This window comes from Stenella coeruleoalba (genome assembly GCF_951394435.1).
Source record: "Stenella coeruleoalba genome assembly, contig: scaffold_267, whole genome shotgun sequence".
Taxonomy (NCBI): domain Eukaryota; kingdom Metazoa; phylum Chordata; class Mammalia; order Artiodactyla; family Delphinidae; genus Stenella; species Stenella coeruleoalba.
Window position 1 is genome coordinate 266,222 of NW_027646027.1, and position 12,714 is coordinate 278,935.

The window sequence follows — 12,714 nt, forward strand, 5'->3', positions numbered from 1 at the left end:
TGAAACAAGATTAGGGCCTGAAGCAATCCTGCAGTTCTGCGGCCAGCGCACAAGAAAGCGAGTTGAAGAAAGGACCTCAGGGGCACTGTAATTCATAAACCTGCAGAGTTATAAATGACAGCTATCGTCCAAAAATATATTGAGGTAAGGCTGCGAAGAGGACTTGAAAGCATGGCACAATTGCAGGAAATATATTTCAGGAGGTAGATGGAAACTGCATTTAAAGCATATGAAAAGCGGCAGAACTTTGACAATGATGCACTTGGCCAAAAAGGGCGTATGCGTTTTTTTCCTGAATACATGCAGGAAAAAACGCATATGCTCTTTTTGTCCAAATAAGCAAGCCTGCAACGGAGATCTGCACTACAATGAAGTCTCACTTCCCACCGGTCAAAAGGGCCATCTGAAAAAAGTGTAAAAACCAGAAAGGCAGGACAGGCCATGGAGAACTGGGAGCCTTGTTATGCTGATGGGCGGGATGTAAATTGCCAACAGCCACTCTGGAGAAGTGTATGGTGTTTCCTGAAACCTCTAAAAAACAAAGCTACAGAGCCTAGGTTGCTTCCACTTATGGTCCTATAGCTTAGGAAAATTAAAATCAACAAGACACAGCCACCCCAAAGTTTAGGGCTGCTGTGTTTACAAGAACCTCAACTATGGTACAATTTAAATATCCCAGAAAGAGGAAAAGGGATAAAGAAGTTGTGGTACTTATGTACAATGAAATATCACTCAGCAATGAAATCAATATCATCAGGCCCGTAGGAGCATAATGAGTGAATTTAGGTACGATGATTCTAAGGAAATAAGTCACACAGATAAAGAAACTTATCATAAGATATCACTTATAGAGGGAATGTAAACTTGGCTACACATGAACTGAATTACAAAACAGAACAGAGTCTCACATTTAGAAAACAAACATGTTTGCTTAAGGGGAAAGGTGAGTTGGGGTGCTGCATAAATCCAGAGATTGAAATGAGCACAGATACCGTTCCATAAGCCAAATATGTAATAGACAAGACCTACTCCTTGCTCAGCGAAGTGGACTCAACACCCCCTATTCACCGCAGAGGAATATATCTGACTAGTAAGAATCTTAAAATCTATGTATTTATATGTCTCCGTAAGAGAATCAAGTGTGTGTACAGACGCATAAACACAGCAGTGAAAATTAGCTCAACCCCATTATAAAAATAAACTTCAAAAACAAAACAGAAAGACAGTGAAAGAGAGAGAAATTCTTAAATAATTCGTTCAGGCTTGTGATGAAACCTGGATTTACCACATCTACACCCACAGCTGGGTGAGACATAAGGCTGGACACTTGGGGCTGAGAGAATTGGTGAGATTCGGTGAGCAAATGCAGGCTCTTTGAAGTAGTACTGCGTGCTACCCATTCCATGGGTCCCAACTCTCCAGGTTTAAGGGATTCTTCCTACACCTAAAACATGCGTGGGAAACCCAGAGGATGGTCCACAGTGTGATCAGGCAAGGTTTCTAAAACGCATCTCATTATTCGTCCTCTGGTACTCGGGTTCGCCATTCCAGACGCTTTAGTAACAATCTCCCCACTTGGAGAGTCAGTGCTTGTAACCTCCTGTTTGGCACACTCTGCAATTTCTGCGGAGGATGAACGGGAATAGGGAGAACCAATGAGAGACTAGCTGTAGTTGTTTGGACGGGCACATTTCACTCTAATTTCCCACCAAGAAGAAGAATTAACCAAAGGCTCAGCGTGCCACGCTGGAACCAGATTAGGGCCTGAAGCAATCCTGCCGTTTTGCGTCCAGCTCACAAAAAAGCGAGTTGGAAAAAGGAGCTCAGGGTCACTGCAATTCACAAATTTGCAGAGTTATAAAGGACAACTATCGTCCAAAAATATATTGAGGTAAGGCTGTGAAGAGGACTTGAAAGCAAGGCACAATTGCAGGAAACAGATTTCAGGAGGTAGATTGGAATTGCATTTAAAGCATATGAAAAGCGGCAGAACTTCGACAATGATGCACTTGGCCAAAAAATGCATATGCGTTTTTTCCTGAATATATCCAGGAAAAAACGCATACGGCCATTTTTGCCAACCAAGGAAGCGTGCAATGGAAATCCGCACTACAATGAAGTCTCACTTCCCACCGGTTAAATGGGCCATCTGAAAAAAGTGTAAAATCCAGAAAGGCAGGACAGGCCATGGAGAACTGGGAGCCTTGTTATGCTGATGGGCGGGATGTAAATGGCCAACAGCCACTCTGGAGAAGTGTATGGTGTTTCCTGAAACATCTAAAAAACAAAGCTACAGAGACTCGGGCACTTCCACTTATGGTCCTATAGCTTAGGGAAATTAAAATAAAAAAGACACAGCCACCCCAAAGTTTAGGGCTGCTGTGTTTACAAGAACCTCGACAACGGAACAACTTAAATATCCCAGAAAGAGAAAAATGGATAAAGAAGTTGTGGTACTTACATACAATGGAATATCACTCCGCAATGAAATCAATGTCATCAGGCCCGTAGCAGCATAATGAGTGGATTTAGGTTCGATGATTCTGAGTGAAATAAGTCACACAGAAAAAGAAACTAGTCATAAGATAACACTTATAGAGGGAATGTAAACTTGGCTACACATGAACTGAATTACAAAACAGAACAGAGTCTCACATTTAGAAAACCAACTTATGCTTGCTTAAGGGGAAAGGTGAGTTGGGGTGCTGCATAAATCCAGAGATTGAAATGAGCACAGATACCGTTCCATAAGCCAGTAATAGACAAGATATACTCCTTGTTCAACGAAGTGGACTCAACACCCCCTATTCACCGCAGAGGAATATATCTGAGTAGTAAGAATCTTAAAACCTATGTATTTATATGTCTCCGTAAGAGAATCAAGTGTGCATCGAGCGGCATAAACACAGCAGTGCAAATCAGCTAAACCCCATTATAAAAATAAATTTCAAAATCAAAACACAAAGACAGTGAAAGAGAGAGAAATTCTTAAATAACTCGTTCAGGCTTGTGATGAAACCTGGATTTACCACATCTACACCCACAACTGAGTGAGGCATAAGGCTGGACACTTGGGGCTGTGAGGATTGGTGAGGTTCGGTGAGCAAATGCAGACCCTTTGAAGTAGTACTGCGTGCTACCCATTCCATGGGTTCCAACCCTCCAGGTTTAAGGGATTCTTCCTACAGCTAAAACATGCGTGGGAAACCCAGAGGATGGTCCACAGTGTGATCGGGCAAGGTTTCTAAAACGCATCTCATTATTCGTCCTCTGGTACTCGGGTTCGCCATTCCAGACGCTTTAGTAACAATCTCCCCACTTGGAGAGTCAGTGCTTGTAACCTCCTGTTTGGCACATCGTTTGGCAGCGATGCACTTGGCCAAAAAGGGCGTATACGTTTTTTCCTGAGTATATTCAGGATAAAATGCATACACACTTTTTGGCCCACCAAGCAAGCGGGAAATTCAAATCTGCACTACAAAGAAGTCTCATCCTAACACGTACACTATCCCTATCCCGCTACCATACCCTAACCTGTACCTGAGACCGTACCCGTTCCCTAACCCTAACCCTTACCCTAAGCTGTACACGAACACTAACCCGTACGCTAACATGTACCCTAACAGTAACACATAGCCATACACTAAACTTTATCCTAACCCTACCCCGTATCCTAACCCTTTCCCTAAACCGTACCATAACCCGTATCCTAATCCTAATCCATCCCCTAACACTAACCCATAACCTAACCCGTACCCTAATCCTAACCCATACACTAACACGTACCCTAACCTTAACCCGTTGTCATACCCTAACCTGCAACCTAATCTGTACCCATTCCCTAACCCTAACCCTTACACTATCCCGTACCATAATCCTAACCTGTACACTAACACTAAACCGTACCCTAACACTTACCCTACTCCTAACCCGTGGTCATACCCTAAACTGTACCCCAAACCATACCCGTCCCCTAACCCTAACTCTAAACCTTACCCTAAACCGTACCCTAATCCTAACCCGTACACTAACACTAAACTGTACCCTAACACGTACCCTAACCCTAACCCTTTGTTGTTCCCTATCCTGTACCCTAAACTCTACCCCTTCCTTAACACTAAACCTAACCCTAACCCGTACCTAACACTAACCCATACACTAAACCTAACCATAACCCTGAACATAAACCGTACCTGAATCCTAACCCATACCCTAACACTAACCCATACCTTAACCCGTACCCTAACACTAAACCATAGCCATACCCTAAACTGTACCCTAACACTAACCCGTACCATAACCATAACCCTAAACCATACTCTAAGCCATACAATAATCCTAACCCGTACCCTAACCCTAAATCTTACCCTAAACCCTAATCCTTACCCTTAGCTTAATTTTGTTTTTTTGTATTTAAAAAAATATTTTCTTGGGTTAAAACAAACTAGCAGAACAACAAAATAGAGGGCTTCGCTGGTGGTGCGGTGGTTAGAATCTGCCTGCTAATGCAGGGGACACAGGTTCGAGCCCTGGTCTGGGAGGATCCCACATGCCATGGAGCAACTAGGCCCATAAGCCACAACCAGTGAGCCCTCGCATCTGGAGCCTGTGCTCTGCAACAAGAGAGGCCGCAATAGTGAGAGGCCTGCGCACCGAGATCAAGAGTGGCCCCCCACTTGCCACAACTAGAGAAAGCCCTCACACGGAAACTCAGACCCAACACAACAAAAATAAATAAATAAATAATAAACTCCTACCCCCCCCCAAAAAAAGAACAACAAAATAAAACAGAAAGTAACCTGAGTGTCCCTCAAAAAGCTAAGTCTGAAATAGTTGGTACTTCTGTTCTATGGAATGTTATGTAGCCTATAAAAAGTGTGAGAGCTAAATCTGTTTTTCTACAGTGAGAAGCATGATATTCCAGATGTATAGAACACCTGGATAAAATGAGAAATCTACACATTATGCTGGTCGTTTCAGTAAATGGGAAAGGATGGCAAGTGGTAAAATATTATCTTTTCCTTTAATTTTTTAAATTTCACTTGTTACAAAGAACTTCAATTATAATTGTACTTTAAAAAAGTAACAATGGAAATTTAAAAGAAAAAATATATATTGTGTGTTCAGTTACGTTTCATAGAATTATGAAATGCTCCACCCTCTGGCCATTACCTGAAAAAACAGCTTTAAAACCTATGCTAATTGTCACTTCATATGAACAAGTCCTGCAGGGCTGTAAAGGAAACCTGCCTTCATCATGTCTTGCGGGAGGTAAAGGCCAAAGTATTTCAAAATGTGGCACATATTTCAAGAAAACCATTTGAAGAACTAAGCTGTAATAACCGTTTGAAAAATAAAAGGACATGCCTGAAAGCTCAGTTTCAAAGGATTATGAGACACATGCAAATCCAACCACACAGAGGTATCAGCTCACACCATTCAGAATAACCATCAGGAAAGAAACTACAAACGATCAATGCTGAAGAGGTTGTGGAGAAATGCATACCCTTAATTTGAAGTGGGACGTAACCTGGTAAGAGTCACTAATGGGAACAGGGTGGAGGTGCCTTTAAAAGGTAAATATTGAGCTATTATATGATCCAGCAGGCCCACTCCTGGGCCTATAACATAAGAAGACAGAATTGGAAAGACACAGGCAGGCAAATCTGCACTGCAGCAGTATTACAATAGCCAAGACATGGAAGCAACCAAAAGTCCATCAACAGATGAGTGGACAAAGAGGAACTGTTACATGTAGAGATGGAATATTAGCTCGGGAAAAAAGTGAAACAATGCCATTTGCAGCACCATAGATGAGTCTAGAGGTAACCATGCAACTTGTAGTAAGTGAGAAAGCGAAAGACACCTAACGTATATCACTTATAGGTGTTACCTGAAAATTGATAACAATGAAGATATTTCCACAGAGAAAGGCAATCACAGATTCATTGAACAAACTTATGGTTCCCCAAATCGAAAGGTGTGAGGATTGGATACATTACGATATTGGGGTTAACATAGATATAGAAACACATGTGAAATATATAATCACCAAAGACCTACGGAATACCAAGAGAAGACTACTCAACATTGTGTCATAACCTACCTGGGAAAAGGTTCTGAAGAAGAATAGATATATGTATGTGTGTGAAAGAACCACATCTTGCACACCTAGAACAAAAAAAAAAAACATTGTAATCAAATTTGCTGCGATAAAAAATAAAAATTAAATTAAAAATATGAACAAGAAATAATGAGACATAAACTGAAAGGAATTTTTCCTGGCACATCCCATTCTAATTTTCAACCTAGAACAGGACTTCCATTAAGGCTCTGTTGCCCTGGTAACCAGATTTGGTAAAGGAGAAATGCTGCCGCCTTGTGACTGTTTCACACAACAGCAGCTTTAAACCAAGAGGTAATGGTCACTTAATATTCAAAATATGTGCAGCACTGTAAAGGACACCGGGCCTCAAAAATGTCCTGGGGTCGTAATCGACCAGAAAATTCAAAAGACGTCAACATTTCAAGAAGACAATGTCAAGAGGCATATTTTACGCACATTTTGTCTTTTCTTTTTTTTCTCTTTAAAATAAAAGGGAATTGAAAAATGCGCAACATCAGCAATGAATAAAGCCATGCAAATCCAATTACAGAAATGTTCACCTCACAGCCGTCAGAATGTTCTTCAGCAAAAAGTCTACAAAGAATAAATGCTGAAGGGGTTTCAGAGAACTGTGTACCCTCCAGCTGCTGGGGGGGATGTAAACTGGTAACAGCCAGTAGTGAGAACATAATGGAGGTGCGTTTAAGGGTAAAAATTGAGCTACCATGTGATCTGGTAGGTCCTTTGATGTGCCTATCACCTGAGCAGAGCAGAATGGAAAAGACACAGACTGGCAATCCTGCACTGCAGGAATATTTAACATAGCCAAGACTTGGAAGAAACCAAAATGTCCATCAACAGAAAAATGCACAAAGAGGAAGTGGTCCATGTAAACAATGGAATATAAGCCATGGAAAACAATGAAACAGTGCCGTTTGCACCACCATATAAGGACCTAGAGATAATCACTCAAATTAAAGAAAGAAAGTGAAAGACAGATATCCTATGACATCACTTCTAGGTGTTACCTAAAAGTTGATACTCATGAACTTATTTCCAAGAGAAGGAAAAGCATGGATTAAGAAAAAAAAATTATGTTTAACCAATGGAAAAGTGTAAGGAATGTGTGAATTAGGATATGAGGGTTAACAGACATGTACTAATACATATGAAATATATAATCACAAAATACCTATGGAATACCAAGAGAGGTCTAGGCAACACTCTGTAATAACCTACATGGTAAAGAATGCAAAGATAAATGACAGATACATTGATATAATGAACGAGATTCTGTACACCTAGGAGAAACAAAATATTTTTATCAAGTTTGCTCTGATAATTAATAAAAATTAAATTTATAAAACAAACAAGAAGTAAGGAGATATAAGCTCTTGGGGATGTGCTCTGGCACATTCCACTCTAATTTGCAGCCTACTAACACGATTTCCAGGAAGGCTCTGCTGCCCAAAAACCCAGAGTTGGAAATGTAGAAATTCTGCTGCCTTGTGGCCATTTTCCGCAAGAGCGGCGTTAAGCCCACAGCTAATGTTCTCTTAACATTCACAAGGACTCAGGGCTGCAAAGGACACCTGCCCTAAACAACTGTGCTGAGGTAGGGAATGGACAATAAAATTCAAAACTGGCAAATTTTTCAAGACGATAGTATGAAGAGGTAAGTTTGACTCACTCTCTTGTTTAAAAAAAGGAAAATGGGTGAAAGCTCAACCTCAGGAATTATTAGACTCATGCAAATCTAATGTACAAAAAGGTTTCAACTCACACCAGTCGACTGACCATCAGCAAAAGGTCTACAAACAATAAATTCTGAAGGGGTTTTAGAGAACTGTGTACCCTCTAGCTGCTGGTGAGATGTAACGTGGTAAGAGCCAATAATGAGAACAGAAAGGAGCTACGATTAAAAGTAAAAGTTGAGGTACCATTCGATGCAGCAGTCACACCACTGGGCCTCTCACCTGAGAAGACCAGAATCGAGAAGACGCGGGCTGCAAAAGCTGCACTGCAGCCTTATTCACAATAGCCAAGACAGTGAAGCCACCAAAATGTCCATCAACAGATGTATGGATGAAGAAGAAGTGGTCCACGTTCACAATAGAATATTAGCCATGGAAAACAATGAAACACTGCTATTTGAGGTGCCATAGATGAGCTTGGAGATAATCACAGAATATGAGGTAAGTCAGAAAGCAAAAGACCTATATCCTATGATATCACTTATAGGCGTTATCTAATAACTAACACAAATGAACATATTTCCACAGAGAAAGACACTCACAGACTTAGAAATTAAGTATGCTTATCTAAAAGGAAAGGTGGGCAGAATGGATAAATTAAGATTAACGTTACCATACGTATACAAATACATATAATAAACATATATCAAAAAGACGGACCATATAGCAAGGGAGGTCTATGGAACACTGTAATATTTTACATGGGAAGAGGATCTGAACATGAATAGACATATATATTGTACAAATGAACCAGATTGTGTACATCTGGACAAACAATATCTAATCATTACCCCGATTAAATAAATTTTAAAAACCAAGATGTAATGAGACATAAACTTATGGGCGTTCCTCCTGGCACATTCCATTCTAACTTAAAACCTAGGACCACGACTTCCAGAAAGGCTCTGCTGCCCTAGTACCCAGATTTGGGAAAGGACAAATGCTGCCTCCTTGTGGCCGTTTCCCACAACAGCAGCTTTAAACCCAGTGCTAATGGTCACTAAATATTCACCAAACTTGCAGTTCTGTAATGACATCTGCCCTCCAAAAAAATCCTGGGGTCGAATATCCACCAAAAATTCAAAAGAGGGCAACCTTCCAAGAAGACAGCTTCAAGAGATAGATTGTACTCACACTTGATTTTTAACAGAAAGGAAAAAGGCGTGGAAAATGATGAATTTTAGGAATTTTTAAAGTCATGCAAACCCAAATTACAAAAACCTATCAGGTCACAACAGTCAGATTGGCCATTAGCAAAAATGCTGCAAACTATAAATGCTGAAGGGATTGTGGAGAAGTTCGTACCCTCGGCTCTAAGGGAGACATGGTAAGAGCCACTAATGAAAACACAATGGAGGTGCTTTGAAAAGGTAAACATTGAGCTACTAGTCAATCAGTCATACCCACTGCTGGGACTATCACCTGAGAAAATGAGAATCAAAAAGTCACAAGCTGGCAATCTTGCACTCCAGCAATATTTAATATAGCCAACACTTGGAAGCAACGAAAATGTCCCTCAACAGAGCAATGCACCAAGAAGTGGTCCATATACAAAATGGAATATTATTCCGATAAAAATATAAATTAAATTAAAAAAACAAACAAAAGTAAGGAGACATCAGCCTTTGGGGGTTTATCCGGGCACATTCCACTCTAATTTATAACCGAGGAAGACCACCGGCCGGAAGCTCTGTTTCCCTAGTACCAGCATGGGGAACAAAGAAAGGCTGCCGCAATCTGGCCGTTACCTGCAAAAGCAGCTTTAAAGCCTGTGCTAATGGTCACTTCATGTGAACAAGTACTGCAGGGCTGTAAATGAAACCTGCCCTCAAAATGTTTTGAGGGAGGTAATGGCCAATAAATTTCAAAATGTAACACATACTTTAGAAAACACTTTGAAGAGCTAAGCTGTAATCACAGTTTGAAAAATAAAAAGGACATGACTTAAAGCTCAATTTCAAAGGATTATGAGTCATATGCAAATTCAACCACAAAGAGGTATCAGCTCACACCAGTCAGAATATCCATCAGCAAGAAAACTACAAACAATAAATGCTGAAGCCATAAAAAGAAACGAAATTGAGCTATTTGTAATGAGGTGGATAGACCTAGAGTCTGTCATACACAGTGAAGTAAGTCAGAAAGAGAGAGACAAATACCGTATGCTAACACATATACCTGGAATTTAAGGGAAAAAAATGTCATGAAGAACCTAGGGGTAAAACAGGAATAAAGACAGAGATCTACTAGAGAATGGACTTGAGGATATGGGGAGGGGGAAGGGTAAGCTGTGACAAAGGGAGAGAGAGGCATGGACATATATACACTACCAAACGTAAGGTAGATAGCTAGTGGGAAGCAGCAGCATGGCACAGGGAGATCAGCTCGGTGCTTTGTGACCGCCTGGAGGGGAGGGAGGGTGGGAGGGAGGGAGACGCAAGAGGGAAGTGATATGGGAACATATGTATATGTATAACTGATTCATTTTGTTGTAAAGCACAAGCTAGCACACCATTGTAAAGCAATTATACTTCAATAAAGATATTAAAAATAAATAAATAAATAAATGCTGAAGGTGTTGTGGAGAAATGCATACCCTCAACTTTAAGTGGGATGTAACCTGGAAAGAGCCAATAATGAGCACAGAATCGTGGTGCATTTAAACGGTAAACCCCGAGATACCATATGATACAGGATGCCCACTCCTGGGCCTATAACATAAGAAGACAGAATTGTAAAGACACAGGCAGGCAAATGTGCAGTGCAGCAGTATTACAATAGCCAAGACATGGAGGCAACCAAAAAGTCCATCAACAGGTGAGTGGACAAAGAAGAACTGGTACATGTACAGATGGAATATTATCTAGGGAAAAAAATGAAACAATGCCATTTGCAGCACCGTAGATGATTCTAGAGGTAATCAGGCAAATTGTACTAAGTCAGACAACAAAAGACACATATCCTATAATATCACTTATAGGTGTTAGCTAAAAATTGATACCAATGAAGATATTTCCACAGAGAAAGGCAATCACAGATTCATTAAACAAAGTTATGGTTCACCAAATGGAAAGGTGTGAGGACTGGATACATTAGGATATTGGGGTTAACATAGATATAGAAACACATGTGAAATATATAATCACCAAAGACCTATGGAATACCAAGAGAAGACTACTCAACATTGTGTCACAAGCTACATGAGAAAACGATCTGAAGAAGTATAGATACATGTATATGTGTAAAAGAACAACATCTTACACACCTAGAACAAACAAAACATTTTAATCAAATTTGCTCTGATAAAAAATAAACATTAAAAAAAGAACAAGAAAAAAAAGAGAGAAAAAAAGGGGAAAAAAAGAACGAGAAGTAATGAGACATACACTTAAGGGGCTTTTTGCTGGCACATTGCATTCTAATTTACAACCAGAACACGACTTCCATTAAAGCTCTGTCATCACTAATAAAGCAGCTTTATAAGCAATGTTGAAGGTAGCTTAAAAGAATTCTCACTAATTATTGACAGTAACAAGAAAACAAACAAAAGTAAAAATCTCACGGCAAAAAGTATACATAGAGTAAGGGTAGTAGATCAAACACTTATTAAACTTCTGTAAAGAATAAAAGACAACAGTAGTATTTTTTTTAAAGAGAGGGGCCAAATAAATCAGAACTGAAAGAGATGATGTTACAAGAGCCACCACAGAAATACAAAGTATCCTAAGATACACACAGGGTAACTCAGGGCTCAGACTGGACAGAGCCCACTCTCCATTCCCCTGTACATGACTTACAGGAGCCTCAGGAACTGAGGAGGGGGTCCTTGAGGAGAGGCACAAGATAGAAGATGTTAGGCATTAACATGACTGCATTCATTTTAAACGTGCCTGAACTACATTCACATGAGATGATTTTGTCCTGTTTGTACATCAGCACCTCTAGTCGGAACTGCAGATCTTTGGTTTCACCACCTCTATGACAGCATTAGCTTCACCTGCTGTGGACTGTCTCCTATAGGATTTCTAGAACCACAAAACATCGAAGCTTCACAGGACCCAGAGTCTGTGCGACTCCACTCAGAGTCTCAACTGCATTCAGAGACTCAGAGTCTCAACAGAGACTCCACTCTTGGAGGACACACACAAAGTAGTGTGCACATCAGGACCCAAGGGAAGGAGCAGTCACCCCGTAGGTGAATGATCATACCTAGCTGCTAGTTTTAGAGGGTCTCCTGCAGAGGTGGGGTGTGGCTGCAGCTCACCATGGGGACAACGACACTGACAGCAGAAGTTCTGGGAAATACTCCTTGGCGTGAACTCTCCCAGAGTCCACCATTAGCCCCACCAAGAGCAAGGTAGGCTCCAGTGCTGGGTCACCTCAGTCCAAACAACCAACAGGGAGGGAACCCAGCCCCATGCATTAGCAGACAAGTGGATTAAACTTTTTATTAAACTTTTATTTAATCCACAGACAAGCAGATTAAAGCTCTGCCCACCAGAACAACACCCAGCTCTACCCACCACCAGTCCCTCGCATAAGGAAGCTTGCACAAGCCTCTCAGATAGACTCAATCACTGGAGAGCAGACAGCAGAAGCAAGAAGAACTACAATTCTGCAGCCTGTGGAAGGAAAACCACATTCACAGAAAGATAGAGAAAATGAAAAGGCAGAGGACTTTATACCAGATCAAGGAACAAGATAAATCCTCAGAAAAACAACGAAATGAAGTGGGGATAGGTAACCTTCCAGTAAAAGAATTCAGAATAATGATAGTGAAGATGATCCAAAACCTTAGAAAAATAATGGAGGCAAAGATCGAGAAGATGCAAGAAATGCTTAACAAAGACCTAG

The 12,714-nt window shown here is 40.7% G+C and overlaps 1 long non-coding RNA gene across 1 annotated transcript in view; it reads right to left on the reverse strand.

Moving 5' to 3' along the window:
- Positions 1-1,863: 1,863 nt before the first annotated feature.
- Positions 1,864-12,714, reverse strand: part of LOC307181383 — a 37,294-nt gene continuing 26,443 nt past the window's right edge. The window contains exons 5-6 of the long non-coding RNA XR_013826620.1: positions 6,107-6,171; positions 1,864-2,543 (exon numbers count right to left, since the gene is read on the reverse strand). This is a non-coding gene — a long non-coding RNA (uncharacterized lncRNA). The remainder of the gene's footprint in view (positions 2,544-6,106; positions 6,172-12,714) is intronic.